Below are 25699 nucleotides of genomic sequence, written 5' to 3'. Positions count from 1 at the left end.
ACTTTATTGTATCATGACAATATCATTATTCAAAAAATCACAGCGCGCTTAATTTTCAAGATTAAGAGTTCATTTTTTGGCTCCTTTAATTGTCATTGCCTGAAGTTTAGTATGCAACCATCAGAAATGAAAAAAATATCATTATCATATATAAATAATGCAATATTTGATAGCGCGAAAACAAAATTTCATATATACAGTGGACCCCCCGTATTCGCGTTCTCCGGATTCGCGGACTCACACATTCGCGGATTTCTCTCGGGAATGTTTCCCTGCATTATTCGCGGAAAATTCGCGCATTCGCGCTATTTTTCTATGAGAAATATCCACAAATTTCTGGTTTTTTTTATTAATTTCATCATAAAATGCACTTTTTGTGATAAAACTATTAAAAAAACCAAGTATGAAAATTTTTAGTAGTTTTTCTTAAGTTTTAACTAACAAAATAGGCTGTTTTTAGCGTTTTTATAGGGGTTCCAAACATTTGCGGATTTAACTATTCACGGGGGGGTCTGGTACGCATCCCCCGCGAATACGGGGGGACCACTGTAATTGTATTCAAATCGCGCTGTGAGCAAAACGGTTAAAGCTAACAAGTTAATTTTTTTTCATTGTATTGTACACTAAATTGCGATCAGTTTGGTATATAACACATTGTAAAATTATCAAAGCAACACAGAGAAAATATTATCACAAAATGATACATGAATTCGTAACGAGCGGACGTAAAAAAATGTTTTTTTCAAAAATTCATCATAAATCTAAATATTGTTCTAGAGACTTCCAATTTGTTTCAAAATGAAGATAAATGATTGAATATTACTATACTGTAAGAGGTTTAGCTTACAATTGCAGTTTTAGACCATTTCGGATGAGTTAAAGTTGACCAAATGTAGAGTTTTTTTATATATTTTTTTTATATGCAAATATTTCAAAAATGAGAAAAGCTACAACCTTCAATTATTTTTTTGTTGTATTCTACATGAAATTGAGCACATTTTTATATTTAAAACTCTATGAAACGCCTAATATGAAACAGAGCAAATATTACGAGAATGCGACATACGCATTTCGGAGATTTGTGGCGGAGAATCCGCGTGGGAGGGGAAGGAAAGTTTTTTTTTTTTTTTAAATTCACCATAAATCTAAATATTGTGCTAGAAACTTTGAATTTGTTTCAAATTGAAGATAAATGACTGAATATTACTAGACTGTAAGAGTTTTAGCTTACAATTGCGTTTTTCGACCATTTCGGTAAGTCCAAGTTGACCGAATGTGGTTTTTTTTCTATTTATCGTGATTTATATGCAATATTTTGAAAATGAGAAAAGCTACAACCTTTAATTATTATTTGTTGTATTCTACATGAAGTTGCGCACATTTTCATATATAAAACTTTATGTAACAACTAATTTAAAATGGTGCAAACATTACGACAATCGGACAAAAAAATGTCTGATTTTTTTCGGAAGAGTTACCGCGCCGACGTAAGGAAAAAGTTTTGTTTTTTTCATAAATTCACCATAAATCAAAAGATTGTGCTAGAGACTTCCAATTTGTTGCCAAAAAGGTAAAGGATTGAATATTACTAGAATATAAGAGTTTTAGCTTACAATTGCATTTTTTTACCATTTTGGTAAAGTCAAAGTTGACCGAAGGTTGAAATTTTGGCACTTATCGTTATTTATATGAAAATATTTCAAAACTGATAAAAGCTACAACCATGGGTTGTTTTTAGTTGTATTGTGCATGAAATTTTGCACATTGCCATATATAAAACTTTATATAACGGCTAATTTAAAATGGTGCAAACATTACGACAATCGCACGAAAAAATTTATGATTTTTTCGGAAGAGTTGCCGCGATGACGTAAGGAAAAAGTTTTTGTCATAAATTCACCATAAATCAAAATATTGTGCTAGAGACTTCCAATTTGTTGCAAAATGAAGGTAAATGATTTAATATTACTAGAATATAAGAATTTTAGCTTACAATTGCGTTTTTCGACCATTTCTGTAGAGTCAAAGTTGAGTGAAGGTTGAAATTTTGGCACTTATCGTTATTTATATGAAAATATTTCAAAACTGATAAAAGCTACAATCATGAGTTTTTTTTGTTGTATTCTACATGAAATTGCACACATTTTCATATATAATACTCCTTGTAACGGCTAATTTAAAATGGTGCAAAAATTATGTCAAAGTAATGAAATAATTTCTGAGATGTGTCACTGATACTTTTTAGTGCGATAAGAAAGAAATTTGCGCTTGCGCGCCTGTGTAACGATTGTAAACAAAACACTGCCTTGATCTGTGAGCTCCCAGCATCCCCAAGGCGCGTGATTAAAAAGTTTTCGGCTGGTAGGCCTATAAGTATTTTTCCGCGAATTAAAATAAAGATAAATTTTATCGACGTACCATACGTCCAATCGGCACCCGACAGACAATTTATGTTAACGTTTAATACGGTCAATCGGCGTTAAAGGGTTAATATAAGACAAGAAGGGAAGCAATTAGTTAGGTTAGGTTATTAACCTGTCTTTTCTCTTCCTTCTTCATATCCATCTGTAGTTATCCAAACTCAGTCTAGGCTTTTCCTTTGCTAATGTTTTAGTTAGTACTGAGATTTCCTCGTTAGCTCTGCCTTCCCCTCCCTTTTTGGTTCTGGTAAAGCATATTTAGAATTTAGAAGGATGTAAACCTTATTTGGTTTGTACAAGGTTATCTGATTTGGTTAGGGAATCACTCCATGTCCCCCCATAGTGTGTAATCATTTTCATGATCCCTTATAATAATAGTAAAGGTAATAACAAGTACAAGTGCTCCCCCACTTTTACACAGGAATAGGTTCCAGAACCTGCTGCAGAAATGCAAAATCTGCAGAAATGCGAAAATCTTATCTAAAAATGCGTATAACTGGCTTATAACTGCCAAATACCCAGTACCCTATAAACTAAAATGCTTATAACTAATTTAACATTTCACTGCTTGATTTGATGGTTCAAACAAAAATATACCCTAAATTATCCTACTAAAACAATTTAATATCATTTCAAACAAAAATACACCCCAAACCCTCATCCCAAAACGTCCTAAGATTATTACCCTTTTACAACTATTACTCTCAAGTACATACAGTGGTACCTCGAAATACGAATTTAATCCGTTCCGAGGCGGCCTTCGTATCATGAGCTTTTCGTATCTTGGACCGCATTTTACATGTAAAATGGCTAATCTGTTCCAAGCCCTCCAAAAACACCCCAGTAAATTTCATAATAAAGCTAAATTGACCTATAAACAATGAAATACTACAACAATTTGGACCATTCAATACCTAACTTAATAACGTACTGCTAATTACCTGTAAATAAAGTGTATTAGTGTACATGGTATACAAGAAATACTGTACGTATGTAGTAAAATGTGGAAGCTTACCTTTCGAGTGAGGCTATCTCCGAAAGTGACGACAGAGGAGGACAAACGGCAGATACGTACATACGTACGTACACTTAACTTTACGAAACACATAAAAAAATGTAAGGAAAACATACATAAACTAAAATTTACGAAACACATTAACAAAACTGTAACACTTAACTTTACAAAAAACTAAAATAAAAAAAAAATTTTTTTGTCTTTTTTTATTTTTTATTTTTTTTTACATTATTATACTTTACGTAGGTTTTTTTTTTTTTTTTTTTTTTTTAAACAAAATTTCAACTTCATCACCACTTTCAACTTTCTGTTTTTTAGTATCACTTGGTTCTTCCTTTTTGCTTACTCCTGCTAATACTAAAGGCTTCTTTAAAAAATAACTATCCAAGGAAGATTGCTTCTGCCTACTTTTCACAATGTTCCTGAAACGACTCAGGCAAACGTCATTGAACCACGCAAGCATACGACCTGTGTGAGCCTTTTCGAGGAGTCTTTTTTTCTACAAATGATTGCACTTTATGAAAAGCGGCTGGAACATCCTTAATTTCTGCCGTTGTCATAGGGTTGTCCTCCTCCTCCTCGCCGCTGCTAGAGAACTCCTCTTGAACGACGTTATGTTGCATGGCCTCCAACTCCTACAGGTCATCCGTCGTAAGCTCCTCTTGGTGCTCCTCGAGAAGGTCGTTGATGTCATCCTTGTCGACGACCAGCCCCATGGACTTGCCGAGTGCAACGATCTCGTCAAGATCTGGTTCCAAAACAGTTTCAGGATCGTCAACTGTTTCTGAATCTGCAGCACCAGCTTTGCCCACGTCGAATCCCTCGAAGTCTCGGGCGGATACAGCATCAGGCCAGAGTTTCCTCCACGAGGAATTCAAGGTTCGCCTCGAAACCTCCTGCCAAGCTTGGTCGATGAGTCGGATGCATATGACGATGTCGAAATGCTCCTTCCAAAATTGATGCAAGGTGAGGTTTGTGGTATCGGTGATGTCGAAACATCTCTTGAAAAGATGTTTCGTATACAGCTTCTTAAAGTTCGCTATCACTTGCTGGTCCATGGGTTGGAGGAGAGGGGTAGTGTTAGGCGGAAGATAAAGAACCTTGATGAAGGAATACTCCGCTAGGATGTCTTCCTTGAGGCCAGGAGGGTGGGGAGGGGCATTGTCCAACACCAGCAGACATTTCAGAGGGAGGCGCTTCTCTTCCAAGAATTTCTTCACTGCGGGCCGAAACACAGATTTACCCACTTGGTGAACAAAAGCCTCGTTACCCAGGCTTTTGCATTAGCCCTCCACATCACTGGAAGCTTCTCCTTAAGCACTTTGTGGGCCTTGAAGGCTCAAGGAGTCTCTGAATGATAGACCAGTATGAATGATAGACCAGTAGGGGCTTCACCTTGCAATCCCCACTGGCGTTTGAACAAAGTGCGAGCATAAGCCTGTCTTTCATAGGCTTATGCCCGGGTAGCTTCTTCTCTTCCTCCGTGATGTACGTCCGACGAGGCATTTTTTTTTTCCAAAAAAGGCCAGTCTCATCACAGTTGAAGACTTGCTGAGAACTGTAGCTTTCCTTGGTCATCATCTCGTCGAACGTCTTTTTAAGGGGGCTGGCTGGAACCCCTATATATGGTGGTATAGGGCGAAAAATGCAAAGTCATGAAAAAATTCATGGAGCTTCATATGGCATTTGAGAATATGTATACGAAATATTTCGTCAAAATTCCTCTTACTTTCGTAGTTACAGGGTAATTAGTAAACATAACTCAATAAGCCTAAAACATTCATCCGTACAAGAAAATGCGATATTTCTTCTGTTATCGTAAATTTTGAATTTACGATGATTATTGTCAAAGAAATTGTTATAAATGGCATCTGTAGAGATTCCGTGGGTCGCAGAAGCGAGTATCTGGCTCAACCATGATCAGTAGGACCACACACTTCAAGTAGACTACACGTTCGAGTTTCACCTCATGACATTCGCTTGTTTTTACATATGCTTATCTATGTTTCGGCAAGAATTTCATCATGCCAATGAGGAAAAGACAAGGAAAACATCTCGCTAACATAAAGATGAAGAAAATTTGCTCTAATATGATTACAGAATATGATAATATATGCGATATTAGCGTAGTTAGTGAAGAGAGAGAGGGAGGGTTGGTAGTAAGTAAACGCGCCCGTCTTGCCTGAAGCACACGTCACACTGTCCCCAAGGCTACAATCTTTGAGCAAAGGGATCTTAATTTATAATAAATAACATAGTTTTGGTTTATTAATACCCAAAAAGGAATATGAAATTCATAATAATCATGATTTATTAACAATGTCTTTGTAAAAAGAGAGTACAACTTCGAATTTCACCTCTTGACATTCTCTTGCATTTACGTTTGTTTATTTTTGTTTCGGCAAGAATTTCATCATGCCAAAACGGAAAATGCTAGGAAAACATCTAGGTAACTTACAGAAGAAGAAAATTTGCTGTAATAAGCCGAGTTAGTGAAGGAGAGAGAGAGAGTTGCGTAGGAAGAAGTGCCCCATCTTGCTTGACGCAGTGCCCCAAGCTACGATATATGAGCAAAGGGATCATCATTTATGATTAAATTATGATAAATAAAATAGTTTTGGTTTATTAATACACAAAAAAGAAATATACATTCATAATAATCATTATTTATTAACATTGTCGTTATAAAAATACAAAGAAAAACTTTGAACACCCGTATCTCAAAACTATACTTATTGACCTTCAAAATCTATCTTCTCACTTAGTTTTAAAGCTATAACTTTAGAATTTGGTATATAACTCAGAAAGACATTATAGAACAATCAAATAGAGCCCTTTTTTCCAATTTTTGTTTCATCCTTTTTTTATAAATTTTTTTCTCCTGATTTATAGGGTTTATTTTTTTTTTTTACCATATTGAAAAATTCATATCTAGCAAAAAAAATGACTTTTAGAATAAATCTCCCCATTCAATTGGAGGTCTACATCAGGTCTTATATATGGTAGTAATCCTAGGTCTTAATATTAGATATCATGGGAGGCGATAGAATTTGAAAAATGGTTATTTTCGGGATAAATTGCCCTGGCATCACAAAACCGAAGGTCAGAGGCAAAAATCAAATGCGGTTTGGAGATGTCCCAAGTCACCTTATTAAGTGGTATGAATATCAAAGTCCTGTCCTTAAAAAATGGCATTAGCCGGCCGGCCCCCTTAAAGGCTTCGGCCGCTTTCGTGTCCGAACTGGCAGCCTCCCCATGCCGCACCACCGAATGGATACCAGTCCGTTTACGGAATTTCTCGAACCACCCATGCGAAAATAGCGATGGCCTTGTGGCAGATTGCCGTCTCCGTTATCGTATTTATTTGTCTTTTATCCAGACAAGAAGCAGCCGTTCCATCTCTTCGTGCATGTGGGTCCTCTTGCTGGACAAAATAGTGATGCCCTTGGAAGGTGTAGCTGCTTTGATGACATCCTTCTGCTTAAGGATGGTGCCTGTTGTCGATGGATTTCTCCATCTTTGTCTCCAAACAGAGTATTCTCTTCTTTCCGTGAATTTCAGCTTTCTTGGGACCCATGACTACGTATATACTGTACGTAATTTACGTATAAGTAGAGTAAAGTTCTCACACAACACCATAAAGTACTTGTATACTGCAACGAAATCACTAACGAATTTACGTTAATAAACGAAATCGTTAGAATGAACGAATATCGCGCGCGTACGATAACGATGCTGGTACCGAGTGGCTGAGGCACGCTGCTACGTAGTAAGATGCATGATGGGAAGGATGCTGACCAATAGGAGAGAAGGATCTCATGGCGGTGACTAGCATCAGGAACCAATGGGAGAGCAGGAGGATGGTGGCGAGTCTACTCAGTTGGCGGCGCGAGCGAGTTTCAAAATTGTTATCGGTGGTCTGGGCGAATCTCGGACTTTCCAGCAACAACCTTTCGTATCTTGAAAAATTTTCGTATGTAGAGCTGTGAATTTTTTCGTGTTAGCTTTCGTATCTCGAGTTTTTCGTAAGTTGAGCCTTTCGTATCATGAGGTACCACTGTATATGGCTCCTAAAATGCTTATAACAATGATTTACTCATTTTAAAATACCAATATTAGTGTAAACAGCAAAATATCTAAAAAATGTTTAATTCAATACAAATTACCATATATTTCTGCGTATAAGACGACCTTTAGATAAGACGAGGTAAAAAATCATGGCAAATTTTCATTAATTTATCTCATATCTGTAGTATAGGAGAACTTCTAAATTACAAAACCAAAATGTTATTTGGAGGAAATTGATTATTTGCAAAAGGTAAACAGTACAACTGCATTTATGATAATGATAACTTAAATAAAGGTTGTTTTGCTTGTTGTATCCAATTACAATATACGTATTACTATTATCATATTGTTACTGTATTACAGATAACATTGTCATGTATAGTCAGCCCACGAAGAATTGGTGTAGTTTCTTAATTCATTGTTCGTAATGGAAATATTGCCATATGCAGGTGTCAGATTATTTACTTAACAATAAATACTCTTTCCTTTCAAAGGTGCCTTAGTGATCCACACAGATGCATCACTAACAGGTTGGGGAGGGTACTCACAGTACAAAAAGGTACAAGGAACATGGTCCCTTCAATTCCGCCAGCTTCATATCAATGTGCTAGAAGCCATGGCAGTGTTCCTCACCCTGAAGAAACTTCGCCCAGCCAAGAAATATTACATCAAGCTGGTGCTCGACAGTGCAGTGGTAGTACACTGCATCAACAGGGGAGGTTCCAAATCAAGCCACGTGAACCATGTCATGATAGCCATCTTTTCACTAGCAGGCAAAAACAAGTGACAACTATCAGCCACTCACCTTGCCGGAATGAGGAACGTGGTGGCGGATGCGCTATCACGTTCAGTCCCACTGGAGTCCAAATGGTCCCTGGACAAGAAGTCATTCAGTTGGGTCTGTCAGCTAGTACCAGGGCTTCAGGTGGATCTCTTTGCCACGGAGTGAACCACAAACTCCCTTGTTATGTGGCCCCCAACCTGGACCCTCTGGCTTATGCCACGGACGCGCTGGCTATAGATTGGAATTAATGGAACAAGATTTACCTTTTTCCTCCGGTGAATCTTCTCATGAAAGTTCTGAATAAGCCCAGGACCTTCAAGGGTCACGTCGCTCTGATAGCTCCCAATTGGCCCAAGAGCACTTGGTTCCCTCTTCTGCTGGAGTTGGGCCTCCGCCCTCAACGGATTCCCAACCCCAGACTATCACAGCTGGTGCAAACGCGGACTGTGTTCGCTTCCTCAGGAATTCAGAAAGCCCTAACTTTATGGACTTCATGAAGTTTGCAGCACAGAGGGATGCCGATATCGATCCTCAGAACATCATGTTCTTAGAATCTGATAAACGTGAATCAACCCTTCATCAATATGATTCAGCAGTTAAAAAACTGGCTGCATTCCTGAAGGAATCTCATGCACAAGCTATGACCACAGATCTTGCAATCTCATTTTTCAGGTCATTATTTGAAAAAGGTTTGGCAGCTAGTACCATCACTAACTACCAAATCAGCTCTGATAAAGATTTTCCAATTCGGATTCAAGATAGATTTAACGGATTCATACTTTACATCTATCCCCAGAGCTTGCGCCAGGCTCAGACCTTCTGAGAGGCCCAAGTCAGTGTCATGGTTCTTAAATGATGTACTTAAGTTAGCCTCAGATACTAACAATACCTCGTGCGACTATCTAGCCCTATTGAGGAAAACACTATTCCTCATAAGTTTAGCCTCAGGAGCTAGAATTTTAGAACTGTTGGCCTTATCTAGAGACCCAGGTCATATAGAGTTTCTCCCTTCAGGAGAAGTGTTACTTTCTCCAGATCGTCAATTTCTTGCCAAAAATGAGGATCCATTAGATAGGTGGGCCACCTGGAAAATTGTTCCGCTTCCACAGGACCCATCCTTATGTCCAGTCACTTCATTGAAAACTTACTTAGACAGGACAACCTTGAAATCTTCTGGACCTCTGTTTATTAGAGAAAAAGGTGGCACTATTTCCCTAAAAGGCATCAGGGAACAAATTTTATATTTTATCAAACAAGCCAACCTGCAGTCCTTCCCACGGGTACATGATATTAGGGCTATAGCTACCTCAATAAACTTTTTCCAACATATGAAATTCGAAGATCAGAAGAAGTACACTGGCTGGAAATCTCAGACAGTATTCAAATGCCATTATCTTAAGTCCTTAGAAGCCCTTAAGTATCCAGCAGTAGCGGCGGGAAACACAGTTTCCCCCGATACTGCTGGAGATAGTAGTAAGTAGTCCAGCTTATGTCTCTCCTTTGCCTTCTCCTTCCTACCGGCCTCATTAGCATTCTTGCCTTAGCCCAGTTACGTCACAGCCGTACTGGTCCTTGGATGTAACATATTGTACATATTAATTAGTTCATAAGTACCTTTCATCTAAATGTATATTTACTATGATGACTTAAGTTTTATCTAGTTTTAAGGTTGTATAGTCATTATGTTACCTGTTTGTAACTTAATCTAGATTATAATCAACTAACCTTAATTGTTTTTCATTTGCCCTCTTGAAAATATTTTGTGTACTTCTTCCCAAGCTTGGCATTTTCTCTGGTACTATTTCACGGAGCGACACTGGCTGGGCCCAGAAAAGGGATTTTGACATAGGAAAAATCTATTTCTGGGCAAAGGACCTGTGTTGCCCAGTGAAATCCCACCCTTACCTTTCCCCCCCCCCTGTGTAGACCAAGCTTGGGTGCTATCTGCAGGAATGACGTCAGTGGCGCTAGCTGTAACGGTAGCGAGTAGTGAGCCTTAGGTCGGCTCCTCTCTTTTTGAGGTTTTTTGATGTAGGGAGAGGCTAAATGGAAAAGGACCTGTGGTAGTGGTTTCACTCGCCCCAGAAACCATACCGACACCTTATAATAAAGGTGAGCGAGCCAGAATAATCTGGCATTTCCAATTTAGCTGTTCTCTGGTATTATAGCAATATTTTACCTTAGAAATAGTACTAAAGGAACCTATTTCACTGGGCGACACAGGTCCTTTGCCCAGAAATAGATTTTTCCTACGTCAAAATCCCTTTGTTCCTCCATAATACCTCCCCCAATTCCATTTGACAAAGTTTCCTTTCACTCGCAACATCCACACTAAATCGCCTTACGCCACACCCAAGGATGCTCGGAGGCAGGCCCCCTGGATCTCGATCGAGGCCCCTCATACATTCTCTCAGTTATATTACCATTCACTTCTTCTAAACCACTTTCATTCAAACTCCCATTATCTCCCTCATTACTATCCTTCCAAATCTCATTCACTATTTCATCGACATCTTCTAGCTCTGGTCTCAATATCTCTCCTATTTCTGCTACAAAACCACTCAGTTCATCCATACTTCTGTCAAACTTTTGTAAAGATTTATCCATCCTATCAACTACTTCCCTAATACTCGTTCCCTTCCCACTAAAATCTCACTCACTCCTGCTAATTCAAACCCACACATGCTATACGTAACATTTATCCCTCAAAGTCATCCGTATTACATGCCTCATCAACCGTTTGCACTTTTAACACTAGCATCTTATCATGCAGTTCACGCTTCTCCCTCTCATTCCCTTTTCTTACACTCTTTCGCTTACTTCTATACCTGACCAATACCAACTGCCGATCTTTCAGAACCATTTGTTCACTGACACTGCTCATACTGATTCATTTTCAACCACTCACTCATCGCATTCTCCTGAATATACTGTTGCATACTAGAGGACCCACCCAACTGAATCCCCTTAACACCTAGTTTCCTCTTTTGCCTACACACACTCGCTACATGACCTTCCATTCCAGATTTGACACATTTCGTTCACGGTTCTCTACACATCCTCGCATAATGTCCATTCTTCCCGCAATTACTGCAAATCACATTCACACGGGTACCCCCACATCAACTCGCTATGTGCCCTACCTGTCCACGCCTGTAACACTTAATATCCCTATCTTTCCTACACTCACTCACTAAATGGCCCATTTGCCCACGCCCGAAGCATGCTTCTAACGCCCACCGACACTCATTCTTCTTGTGTCCTGGCTTTCCACATCTGTAACACTGGTGCTCTCGTTCATGACTAAGTGATCCTACTCTTCCAACACTTGGACTCAGATCTCTCTTAGGTTTTACTCCACTCACATTACTTACTCTCATACTCCTATCAACCACTTGCTCAGATCTCTCTTAGGTTTTACTCCACTCACATTACTTACTCTCATACTCCTATCAACCACTTGCTCTGCCATTCGCCTCGGCCCTTCTAAAACTGCCTCCCTATAGCTCTTAAACTCTGGTATACCCTCAGCTACTTAGTCCTTATATTCATAAACTTGTATATGCTCTCTGGTACAGTGGCCAACAACTTTCACACTAACTCCTCACACTCATTTATCCCCACATCCCCAAACTTTTTCCTAGCTAATGTTTCCAACCTGCACACATACATTGACAACAACTCACAAACATTCATTCTCTCCTCTTCCAAATCATGTTTTCTCCTATATCAAACTCTACTCTTTATCCTCTTTGCCTGTTCTACAATCCTGGCTTTCACACTCTCATACAGCACATTCCCTTCACTCTTCATTACTCCATACATGCTCCAACAAAAGTCCCGTCAAAAAGGTACCTACTCTTTTTCCCAAGTGTTATTGTTATCCCCATACTTAGCCACACAATACTTTTCATATTCCTTAAAAAAGTCCCCTATATCCCTACTACCATATTCCTTGTATCATGCACATTGGGGTACCTCTCTCATATACACAGCCTTTTGTACTTCCTGCTCATTCTCACTCTCACTTTCGCTACTTCCATTCTGATCCCTCTTAACCTCTTCCGAATACAACGAATCAACTTCCATACTAACATCCATGCTCTTGATTACTATCTTCTTACCCTTTTTTCTACCTTCCTGTTTCCATTCATCACTATCTAAATCACTCTCAGCCCTTTCCCCAAGGTATTCAGTACTAGTCTCATCCTGTCCGTCATCCTTACTAGCCTTCTTTCCCTTAGTTACTTCTTTTCCTGAGCCCCCTTCTTATTCTTATCCTCAGGTTTATCCCTATCCTGTGTCTTCCCCTTCTTTCTCTTACTTATCACAACCAAATCACCTTTGTTACTCGTACTCTCATCCACTTGTTCTTTCACTTTCTTAATTGCTCCTGGCCCACCAAAAGATCCAGAAGGCCTACCTCCTACTGCTCCCTCTCCCATGAATCCCTTCATCATCTCCTGCACTGCATTCGTCATTATCCTGAATTTTTCGTCCATTTTCTCAACCATTCTCTCTTCCACTCCTTTCACTTCTTCTTTCATTTCCACTTTCACACTCCTTAGCATTCCTCTTGTTTCCTCTAACTCGCTCTTCAGCTCCTCACACTCTACCCTCAGCCTCTCATTCTCTACTTCCATTTGTCCTCTCACTTCTCTCTCCAGCCTCTCCACTTCAGTCAAACCTTCCATACTCATTTTCCTTCACCAATCACACAACCCACCATACCAACTGTCCTGCAGCTGCCACACCAGCAGCCCCACGTTGAGCGCAAATAAATAATGTGGTGGGATCACAAGCTAAAAAAACAAAAACTCTCAAAACACATATACTCACCATATACTTGCCACACTCAGGGCGAGGAGCTACGCTGTTCTGGATATGAGCGTCATAACACAACACATTAACAACCCAACAAGGACTAAAACCATACAAAAATAAAAAAACAACAACAACAAAAGACCACTGCACAAACAACCACTAACAACATAAACATGACAAGTTAATACAAACACAACCCCCCAACAACTTCTGGAACACAAAACTACAACAGTTCATACACAACAGAAACTCACAAGCACAACAATTTTAACAATACAGGCACAACCTTCAAACATACAAAATCAACAATAACTAAAGAAACACACCATATAATTGACCATCAATGCCTTCACTACTGACCATCCCAGGCTCTGATCACAGACTGACTGACTGCCCAGAGCTCTGTCCATAAACTGACTCTCTGACTGACACAGCAACCGCACCAGCAGACTACCCAGAACTCACCAACAAGCAATTTAATCGTTAACCATCCATCCACCAATCTCTCTCTCTCTCTCTCTCTCTCTCTCCTCTCTCTCTCTCTCTCTCTCTCTCTCTCTCTCTTGTCTGGGAAACCAAAAAGACAAACACACACTACATGATCTTAACAGCGATACCAACTGCGAAACCACTCTCTCTCTCTCTCTCTCTCTCTCTCTCTCTCTCTCTCTCTCTCTCTCTCTCTCTCTCTCTCTCTCTCTCTCTGATGTTGTCAAATGGAACAAACAAAGACTAGGGGATTGAGCTTGCAGAGTATGACAAGAGAAAAGCTCTCTGTCCTTGATGTCCTCCCCGCGACCACCGTAGCACAGACGGGGAGAGGGGGCCTAAGAGGTAGAGGGGTAGGGGCACCTGGCCTACCTTCCAAAACCTAGCCTAGGCCTGGTCGGGTAAGCCAGGGAAGGAAAGCAAAACTTCCAACCTCACAGTGATATGAAAATCATAAACGTGCATAAAATCAAGTACCTATCTGGTTCACATTGAAACAATAATGCATGCATACATCACATCGCGAGAGAGAGAGAGAGAGAGAGAGAGAGAGAGAGAGAGGAGAGAGACGAGAAGAGAAGAGAAGATAGTGAGGAGAGAGAGGACTCACTCTTTCTACAATGCTAAGTACGGTAGGCTAACTGGAAGCCCAAAAAATTATGCACATATGCAATACAAGATAAGGAATACGAACGAAGGGGCGCGAACATGCTCCTGAGGGGCTGAGGCGAAGCCAAAGGCTAAACATGAAATAAACAATAACTTTTCTGGGTTCGACCTGTGTTCGCCGGTGAAAAGGATCCTGCTACTCACTTTTCTAGTATAAATAGGTTCTAAATATACCAGAGAAAAAAGCTAGCATGGTATGTTGAGGTTACTACCCTCGCGCGAGCACCCTAAGGGCGTCGGGTATTAAGTACAAGGCGAGTGGAAGCCACTATTCACAGGTCTTCTGACAATTAGAGATTTCCTTTCCAAAATCCCTCTCATGGGGAGAGCCGTGGCAGCAGCTACTCCTTCCCCCTCGCTATCGCTACTACTACCCGACCCGAGTGCCATCTTCAATCCTGTTTTAGATTGTGAACTAAGCGGCATGCTTTTTTCTTGCTCTAAGATTTTTTGTGATTTAGTGATTAATTTGGGATGGCCTCTGCAGATATTACTCCTGCATCGAAGTTGAGTACCCCAATTTACGTTTTTCGTAACTTATAAGGTTGCGGGACTTCCAAAATTAGCCTTCGGCCCCGTAGAAAGCATTGTGGGGAAGTTGGTGTAACCCGCCATTTTATAATCATGAGCAAGAACGCGTGGGAATTAGGTATGCAGTTTTAGTCGAAGCATGATTTTGCATTAAATGTACCAAATTCATGAGTTCACCTGTTATTATTATTAAAGTTGTTTGGTCGTAGAAGTGCCGATTGCGCTCATGACATACCCTGGGGTAAGTCTGGGGGCTAGGCAGGGGTACTCAAAGTAATTCCCCCCCCCCCCCCCCCCCACCCCCCCCCCCCCCCCCCCCCCCCCCCCCCCCCCCCCCCCCCCCCCCCCCCCCCCCCCCAGCTCAAGAGCGCGTTCGAGCTCATCTCGACATAATATTAGAATATCATGTTTCTATGGGCTATTAGTAGCCTGTTATATAGCGGGAAGAGAGAGAGAGAGTTAAAAACTCTTTCTCTCTTCCTAACGTGAATTAGCATGAATTATTCTTTCAAAATAAATATATTTAAATATCTCAGTTAATTCACTGAAGAGGTGGAAGAGTTGCCACCCATAGCCCAAGTGAACTAATAAGGTAGGCTAACTGTCCTTAGCCATTACCCTTATGCCTCTTCCCCTGATAGAGTTAAGGCTCTTCAAGTGGGATATCAATGATAAGAGAGCCCCCTCTCTCTTTTCATATTATGGGATCTTGGCCTAGCCTCCTTCGGTTTAACCTTTAGTAGTAGGCTACGCCTCATGGACCAAGAGGTGAGACACCGAATTCAGGCAGGATGGAATAACTGGAGGTCTGCATCAGGGGTACTCTGTGACAAGAAGGTCCCTCTGAAATTGAAAGGAAAGTTCCATAGGACGGTGGTCAGACCAGCAATGTTATATGGAACAGAAACGGCAAGAATGAGGAAAACAGAGGAGAAGAAGATGGATGTAGCAGAAATGAGAATGTTGAGATGGATGTCGGGAGTAACAAGGGAAGATAGGATTAGAAATGAGTATATAAGAGGATCGACAAAGGTAGCTGAAATATCGAAGAAAATACAGGAAGGAAGACTTCGATGGTATGGACACCTGTTACGAAGGGAGGAACGTCATGTTGGAAGACATACGATGGAAATGGAAGTGCAGGGTAGAAGGAAGAAGGGAAGACCAAGAAAGAGATGGCGTGATTGTGTAAGGGAAGATATGGAATTGAAAGGTATAAATGAGAACGAGGCACAAGACAGAAATCGATGGAGACGACTCATTCGCAATGGCGACCCCATATAAAAATGGGTTTAAGCTAGGAAGAAGAAGAGTAGGCTACGCCTCTCGATCGAGGGCCACATCAACCGGTTGCTGTGCCAATCACGACGGGCCATAGGCCCAGTCACACTACCGCCCCTACAATGGTAGCCCACACAACCGTCAATAGGTGGCCACCTCTGATCGGGCAGGTGGCCAGGCAATCACGACCGACCGCTGCCCCCCCCCCCCCCCCCCCCCCCCCACCCCCCACCCCCCACTCACCACTAGGTTCAGCTCAGCCGAACCGTTATAACTCGCGGTACTAGTACGGCTGCTTGAGTTTCATATAAGTGGAAGGAGGGGGATGAGGTTGGGGGAGGAGATGGGTACTAGAGTTCCCAGCTTATAGTCCCTCGGCTCCGTCGGATGACGGACATAGCTTCGGGTCGTACATATGTAGCTCCGCCGCTTCGTTGTCTCTTTCTCCGGCCCTCCCTATCCGTGGAATGGGGGTGGGAGTCTTGCTCCCGCCCTCCCATCCTTAGTAGAGGTAGGCAATGTCAGATATGGAATTAATTTCCCCTGATTCGCCACCTCGGTTTGTTCCACGGGCAGTGGCGAGGGCAAGGAGAAACGAGACCGCAAGTGAGCTGAGCTTCGAGGGACCGTACAGTGAACTGCTCTGGACCCTTGTGGTACCGATGGAGAATGACTCACCCTCACATCCGCCACCGGAGTGTTAAATTAAACCTATCATAGCTCAGTCCTCAATCCTTGGAGATCATGTAGGCGCCTATGTTAACACGTAGCCTTCTGGTCCGGCCAACCATACAGAGTTGAGGCCCGTCCTCCTCCCAGGTACGGCGGGTATCAGATCTCAAATACTAGACTTACATCGAACCCTGGAGCGGGATCGAGAGCAGGCAGTTATATATCTAAAGATATGAATTGAAGTTATTCAGTGAATTGAATATATATTAACTAAAGTTAGTCAGTGAATTGAATATGTTAAGGGGATCGGCTGCCTAAAAAACCCAAAAAATATGAAACATATTCGATTTGCTGAAAAAAAATTCTATGGCTTCGTAGAGCATTCAAGAATGTGTCCACGAAGTATTATGCTAAAATTCGCCTTACTTTTCTAGTTATGGCCTGAAATGTAACAATAACTTTATACCCACAAAACACCAGTAGCGCAAATGATTTAGTCTGGTATAGTTTTTGTGATATATGTTACGAAAACTTCCTTTGAAATGAAATATATAATGTCAATAATAGCCTAATTGGTACCATCTTAGTTATTCCTAGACAAGACAAAGCACGCATCATGAGTCATGAGGCTCAGCGCGTGGTGGCCCACTGGCCAACAGTTGCCTATAAAACTTGCATGTTATAAGGTCGCATTTTTTCCCGCTCGCTAGCATTGACTGAACTCTGTGTTTTCTGCGGTGTTTTTAGTTTTTCACCATGCCTAAAAGGTCCAAGACTTCACTTCATGCCTCTAGAATGCGGAAAAGCCAATTGGATATGCCCATCGAAGAAGTAGAACAGAGAATTCAAGAAACTAGTGCCATAGAGGGGAATGAAGCGACGACGGGAGAGAGAGAGGCCGCGTAGCAAATGGCGCACGCTATGATCTCTGCTGACCAGAGACCAACCACATCCACCCCTAATCGTCTCTTTATTCGTTCATCGCTGCTAAAGGGCAATGATATTTTAGAAGAAGAAAGCAGTAGATCGGAAGGTGATATTATCAATGATAGTGAAAATAAAATGATAATAATAAGTGAAGCAAGACTTGAAAAATTACTTGAATCACGAATACCGAATTGTGGATGCAAAGTAATTCCGAGGATCCATTTGGCAAGTGATGGATTTGAGACACTAGTAAAAAAGATATGTCCTAAATGCAGAGGGAAAATTATTTCAGAACCCGCAAAATGCCCACCGAATTCTATAGAAGGAAGGAAGGCTCCAATTTACAAAACCAATGTGGCAATAATCTATCATTCTTTGTTGGAAGATTATGGATTTGCGGGACTGAAGAGATTACAAGGAATGCTTGGTATAAAACCAATGGGAAATAGCAAGTATTCACGCCATCTTAGATATCTTTATGATAAAATGGATACATATTTTCAGATGAAACAAGAGAAAATCTTTGAAAATATAAGAACATACTACAGGAAATATATGGGAATTGTGCCTGATGAAAATGGAATACTTAATATTGATGTATCCTACGATGGGACATGGATGAAAAGAGGCCATGTTTCTAATGTAGGTATGGGAGTCATAATAGAAGTGTGCACAGGATATGTGATAGACTTTGAAGTGATGAATAAAGTCTGCAAAGCATGTGCCGCTAAAACGACTGAACTAAAAGAAATGAAAATAACAGAAGAAGATTTCAACGTGTGGAGAACCCTTCATGATGAAGATTGTAATATAAACTATGAAGGTACATCAGGAGGGGTGGAAACAGAAGGCGCCATAAGGATGTTTTCAAGGTCGCAAGATTTGGGATTCCGCTACGCCAGCTTTGTTGGAGACGGAGATTCCAGCGCTTATAATAGTGTTTTAGCAGTGAACGGTGGAAATGGACCGTATGAAAATTTAAAAGTGGCGAAAGTAGAATGCATCAACCATGTAAAGAAAAGAATGACTAACAGAATGAAGAGACTAAGAGAAGATGAAAAAGAAGAGAGAGTAACAAGAACTGGAAAAAGAAGAAAATTTAGTGCTCTAAGTGGAAAGAATAAATTGTTGGATACAAACATTAGCATAATGACTAATTATTATGGCAGGGCAATCCACCGTAATATTGGTAAATCATGGATTGATATGAAGAAGGATATAATGGCATCATTCAACCATATATTCAGTCCCAAAGAAAATCAACGTCATGGACTTTGTCCAAAAGGGGAAGATTCTTGGTGCTATTTTAAGCGCAGGCATAGCAATTGGGTAAAACAGAAAGAGAGAAAATAGAGTTCAAGAGATCTTCAACAGTTATCAATTTAGATGCTGAGAGTGAAAGGAAAATAAAGGCTGTGTATGAAGCACTGTCTGAGAAAGAATTGCTTGAACGCTGCGTTCGCGGTCTTACACAAAACGCGAATGAAAGTTTTCATTCAAAAATTTGGAACAGAGCACACAAGGCTAAGTTTGCTGGAGCACAAAGAGTAAAGTTTGTAGCACAAACTACTGTGCTTGACCATAACTTTGGATACAGAAACGCAACACTCTTCCAAGAATTTGGCATATCTTCTGCTCTTCAACGAAGCCTAGAACTTCAAGATAAAGAAAGAAGAAGATTGAGTGCCAGAAAGAAGAAATTCCCAGAAAGAAAGAAAATACACAAGAAAATTCAAGAATATGAAGCTGGAGGATTTTAAATAACCACATAACCTGGCGACAATGAGTAGTGTAGGCAACTATAATACCCTAGAGTAATACCTTATGACAAGATCAGACAAGGGGGGGCCAGGAGCCTAAAATTTATAATAATGTGTCTTAGGCACAAAGATAATCAATTAATTAATATTCCTATTCATAATAATTTTGCATTAATACTCAAAAATAAAAACTAAAACCATAAAATTAATGGTAACACAGTCTTTTACCTTTTTTTATGTACCTAAAACTTTGAAGGCCTGTTTCTCAAAACACAAGTTTTTCACCTTCAAAAGGTATCTTCTCCCTTAGTATTGGACCAATCTAAATGAAATTTCATATATAATATGGGGAAACATGGTAGATTAAATAAAAGCCGGGGAATTTTAATATTTTGAATTTCTGATTTATGGCAATTTTTTTCCTGTAATTTTTCCGGGGAAATTTCATAAAAAAAATTCATATCTCGAAAAATAATTGAAAAATCAAAAATCCTCGGTTTTATATCGAAGGTCCATATGTGTTTTATACGTTGTTCAAATCTCATCCCTTAAAACCAAAAAGCAAAGGAGGAGATGCATTTTGAAAATGGCCATTTTTGGCTGAAAAATGCTCTGGCGTCACAAAACCTAAGGTCACTGAACAAAAATTTTTTCCCCAAAAGTTCCACACAATATCCTTTAACAAACCCCCTATATATCAACAACCAGTTGTTAAAAAAGTCTGAAACCGGCCAGTCCCCTTAATGAGTAAAACTTGAACATTGTCTAGTTTAAGTTGCATGCCTTCGTCGAAGGAGCTCTGGCCCTCCTTGAGGCTGAGACTCATTAACAATTACTATTACAGAAGGTGCGCTGCCAGTCAATGGGGTGCTCCGCCTCCCTAGGTGAGACCGTTGGGCACGAGGTGTGTCGCTCTCACGCCAATTGCTCGGTGCCCTTCAAAGTCAAGAAGGGGCAGCCTCCTTACATGGTTTGGCACCCGGAGGCGTGCACCATCTGTTATGAGATGGTGATGCTCCTCATGAACGAGCAGACGGCTGAGGAAACCCGCCAGAACGTGAGGATGGACCTGAGGCGCTGGGTCTCCGGGTATGAAAGGAACACGCCATCAGGTCACGCCTACATCTTAGATACCAGCCTGGGAGCCCTGTTGTTAAGGGGCCCCCCTCGGCATCAGTTCAACCTCATCTGGCGGTTCCCATCATCAACGCCATCCGGGCAGAGACGGCACCCCTGCCAGATGACCAAGAGGATTTTATGGCGGACATGGCGGCCATCAACATCCATATGGAGCCTATGGCCCTGGAGGAAGTAAGTGGTGAGGTAAGTGAGTCAGGTAGTCTCCTTAGTCCGACTCCTTCTTCTTCCTCTTCTTTCCAGGGCTTCTCCAAGCCCGCCCCTACTTGGGACAGCTCACGGCCGGTTCGTCCCAAGGAAAAATCAGTGAGACCTAAATCCCTGCCCAAGGGATCAAAGCCGACTCCGTCAGCGGCGACTGAGTCATCTCCGGCCCCACGGCCGTCAACATCCTATGACAAGTCGCCTGCTGCCAAACCCAAGGCAACGGAGTCCGGTGTAGACCACGAATTGCTCGCTAACCTTCTATTGTCGAAGGTTAGGGAAGCAGTAGACGAGAGGTTTGAGTTGTTGCGACGCGCCTCCGGATCTGAAATCTCCGGCCAGTCAGTTTCTGACATAGTGGCCGAGAAGATCAAACCGCTGCAGGAGATGATGACTGGATTTCTCCACCCCGGATCTCCGGCGCTGGCAATGGCGGTGCCGGATGCCTCCAAGCTTCCCCCCTTCAATAAGAACAATCAATGGAGGCTTGCTATGCATGCCCCATACATAGATGGGAAATTAACCATCGAAGGGTGTGGGACTCGGCCTCTGGAGGGCTTTGAGCTTTTCCCGAAAGGCCTCCAGTTCCCCTTCCCCAGGATTGTCAGACTAGCGGAGCACGCTCTAGTGAGAGTTGACAAGGTCCCAAAAGAAACGGTGATCTTCCAGAGGGAACAAGCCCAAGCTGTCTGGGCACGCACCATGGCCGAGTGGGAGTGCGTTAACACCAGGTTAACGCCTCACAAGGGCACGTATACCATGTTTGTGACCCCAGAGCAAGTTCCGTCACCCCACACCAACAAGGTGGTGGAGCTAACTCTGCAAGCCATAGCGGAAGATAAACCTATCCCGGCTTTGATAGAAACAGAGGCTACCTCCCTTCTCTTCCCTGCGAGTAGGGAGTTTTGGAATGAAGCCCCGGCCACGTTTACGGCAGGTAAACTGGACATGGACTGTGCCTCCACCTTATTCTCCGAGAAGCTGCCCAAACTTCTGGAGAACCTGATTAAGTCTGAATTCGAGGCAAGGTCGAGACTAGCAAGGTCTATCAACTCCGTCACCTCTGCGGAGTTGGTAGCCACCACATACAGGGACGAGCAAGTATTCCAGGTCCTGACGAAAAGTCTATTACAGACTTTTCAGTCAGACCCATATGACTTTGGAATAGCAAGGCGAACTTGCAGAAAATATGTCCTAGCGGAGGCTTCCATCAGACATGAGCCAAACAGATTGATAAAAGCATCAATCTGGGGAGAGAAGTTGTTCCCTCAGGCAGAGGTGCATAATGTCATGTGGGAAGCCTCCAGGGCCAACCAGAGCCTCCGGGTCAGGTGGGGACTTCCCTCTAAACGGAAGTTTGAAGCACCCGGCCAGCAAGCTAGAGCAAAGAAGAGGCCGAGGAGGTACAATCCATATAAGGCCTCTCGACCTCAGACAATTTTCAGGCATTCCCAATATCACAAGTAGGGAAGCCTTCAACATCAAAGGCCCAGCCACAGCAGCAGTTGGTTTTGCTATAGACTCTGCCTGCTCAACAACCCTCAACCTCCAAAGCCATCATAACCTCCCCCGCCTATGAAGCTAGGGAATCTTTTCGTAGCTACCATAAGCATGCGGGTAGCAGCAGAGCAAGAGGTAGCTCCCAGCTACGAAGCGGCTCAGGGGTAGAGGTTTCCGAGGAGGCAGAGGGTACAAACCTGTAGCCAACCAGTGAGAGCCCGCAGGTAGGAGGGAGATTATATCTATCGAGACCACTGGACCTTCAGTCCATGGGCCCACAGTATAATCTCTAAGGGCCTGGGATGGAAATGGAAGAAAGGGCCCCCACCACCTATAAACTTCTTCCAGATCCCAACAACGGACCTGATAGAATACACCAAAGATCTACAAAAGAAAGCCATAAAGAAAGTAAGGAGACTAAAATTTCAAGGACGTCTGTTTACTGTTCCAAAGAAGGAATCAGACAAAAGAAGAGTGATTCTGGACTTGTCAACGCTCAATTCATACATTCTTTCGACAAGTTCCGTATGCTGACAGTCTCGCAGGTGCGGACCTTACTTCCCTGTGGGGCCGTCACCACCTTACTATCATGTTCCAATAGCAAGGAACTTCTCTCCGTACCTAGGCTTCAGGCTAGGGAACAAAGCTTACTCATTCAGAGTGATGCTGTTCGGGCTCAACATTGCGCCCAGGATATTCACCAAGCTAGGAGAGACTATAATCCAAGAACTAAGAGCCAAGGGGATCATGTTGGTAGCCTACCTAGACGACTGGCTCATCTGGGCAGCCAGCGTCGAGGAATGCCACAGGTCGGCAGCCAGAGTAATAGAACTCCTGGAGTTTCTGGGTTTCCAGAGAAACAGAGAGAAATCACGGCTGGAACTGGCTTCCCACTTTCAATGGTTGGGGATCCAATGGGACCTAATAAAACACAAGCTATCCCTTCCACCCAGGAAGGCCAAGCAGATAGCGGCAGCTACAAAACAGTTCCTCAGGAACAAGAGGGCCTCTCGTCATACCCAAGAGAGAATCCTCGGTTTGCTACAATTTGCATCAATAACAGACGTCCTACTAAGAGCCAGATGGAAGGATATCAATCGAGTCTGGAGTAAGAGAGCCAACAGCAATCTCAGAGACAAAGTTTCAGTAATTCCACCCATTCTAGCAAAGAGGCTTCGCCCATGGACGAAGCACAGGAACTTGTCCAAGGCAGTACCACTGCAATTCCCTCCGCCGCCTTTGACAATCATACAGACGCGTCACTGAGTGGCTGGGGGGAATACTCCCAGTTCAAGAAGACTCAGGGAATATGGTCGGATATGTTCCGTCAGTTCCACATCAATGTGCTAGAAGCTATGGCAGTTTTCCTAACCTTAAAGCGACTAACTCCGGCCAGGAACAGCCATGTGAGGATAGTCTCGGACAGCCTAGTGGTGGTACACTGCATAAACAGAGGAGGTTCCAGGTCAAGCAAACTGAATCATGTGCTGATTGCAATATTTTCGTTAGCAGCGAAAAATCGTTGGCACCTGTCAGCAACCCATCTGGCAGGGGTCAAGAATGTGATTGCGGACGCACTCTCCAGGACTACTCCACTAGAATCAGAGTAGTCCCTGGACAAAGAACTCATTCCAGTGGAATTGCAACCAAATCCCGGACCTCCAAGTGGACTTATTCGCCACAGAATCCAACCACAAGCTGCCTTGTTACGTAGCACCCAACCTGGACCCTCTAGCCTAGGCCACAGACGTGATGACCATAGATTGGAACAATTGGTAGAAGATTTATCTATTTCCTCCGGTGAATCTTCTGATGAAGGTCTTGCACAAGCTACGATCTTTCACAGGTCAAGTAGCATTAGTGGCACCCAATTGGCCGAAAAGCAACTGGTTTCCGCTTCCTCTAGAACTGAAGCTCCGACCCAAACAGATCCCTCACCCAAAACTGATACAGGTAGTACAAACTCAAACTGTGTCAGCTTCCTCAAGAATTCTGAATGCCCTAACTTTATGGACTTCATGAAGTTTGCAGCCCAAAAAGACGCGAGTATCGATCCATGTAACATTGTATTTGTAGAATCAGATAAAAGAGATTCAACTCTCAGGCAATATGATTCGGCTGTCAAAAAGTTGGCCAAATTCCTGAAGGAATCAGAGGCCCACAAAATGATTACTAACCTGGCAATTTCATTCTTTAGAACCCTGTTCGAGAAAGGCCTAGCCGCCAGTACTATTACAACAATCAAGTCAGCTTTGAAGAAAATTTTTCAGGTCGACTTTAATATTAACTTGTCAGATACATACTTCTCCTCCATTCTGAGAGCATGTGCCCGCCTAAGACCAACTGACCGCCCACATATGGTCACTTGGTTCTTGAATGATGTACTCAAACTGGCCTCAGACACTAACAATGAAACATGCTCATAAATAACCCTACTAAGAAAAACTTTATTCCTAATGGCTATGGCCTCAGGTGCTAGAATATCTGAACTCTTGGCTCTCTCACGAAATCCAGACCACATAGAATTCCTCCCGTCAGGGGAAGTACTACCATCCCCAGACCGGAGCTTCCTGGGTAGGAATGAGGACCCACAAAATAGATGGGTTCCATGGGAAATCATCCCTTTGACACAGGACACATCATTATGCCCTGTCACTAACCTTAGATCCTCCTTAGCCAGAACCTCCACAACATCGTCAGGTCCTCTTTTCATTAGAGAAAAAGGCGGCACTATTTCTGTTAAAGGTATTAGACAACAAATACTCTACTTTATCAAACAAGCCAACCCGGATTCAGTTCCACATGTCCATGATATCTGGGTGGTGTCTACCTCTATTAACCCTTAAACGCCGAAGCGGTAAAATAAAAATCGTCTTCCGTGTGCTGGGGGGGTTTCGGAGTGAGCGCGGAAGCGGAAAAAATATTTTTTTCAAAAAATCACAGCGCGCTTAGTTTTCAAGATTAAGAGTTCATTTTGGCTCCTTTTTTTGTCATTGGCTGAAGTTTAGTATGCAACCATCAGAAATGAAAAAAATTATCATTATCATATATAAATAATGCGATATATGATAGCGCAAAAACGAAATTTCATATATAATTGTATTCAAATCGCGCTGTGCGCAAAACGGTTAAAGGTAACGAGTTACTTTTTTTCGTTGTAATGTACACTAAATTGCGATCATTTTGGTATATAACACATTGTAAAACGATAAAAGCAACACAGAGAAAATATTATCACAAAATGATGCATGAATTCGTAATGCGCAGACGTAAAAAAATTTTTTTTTTTTAAATTTACCATAAATCTACATATTGTGCTAGAGACTTCGAATTTGTTTCAAGATGAAGATAAATGATGGAATATTACGATACTGTAAGAGTTTTAGCTTACAATTGCAGTTTTCGACCATTTCGGACG

The sequence above is a fragment of the Macrobrachium nipponense genome, chromosome 5, assembly GCF_015104395.2.
Source record: "Macrobrachium nipponense isolate FS-2020 chromosome 5, ASM1510439v2, whole genome shotgun sequence".
Lineage (NCBI taxonomy): Eukaryota > Metazoa > Arthropoda > Malacostraca > Decapoda > Palaemonidae > Macrobrachium > Macrobrachium nipponense.
The sequence above is the reverse complement of the archived record's forward strand: the minus strand, read 5'-3'. Positions refer to the sequence as shown.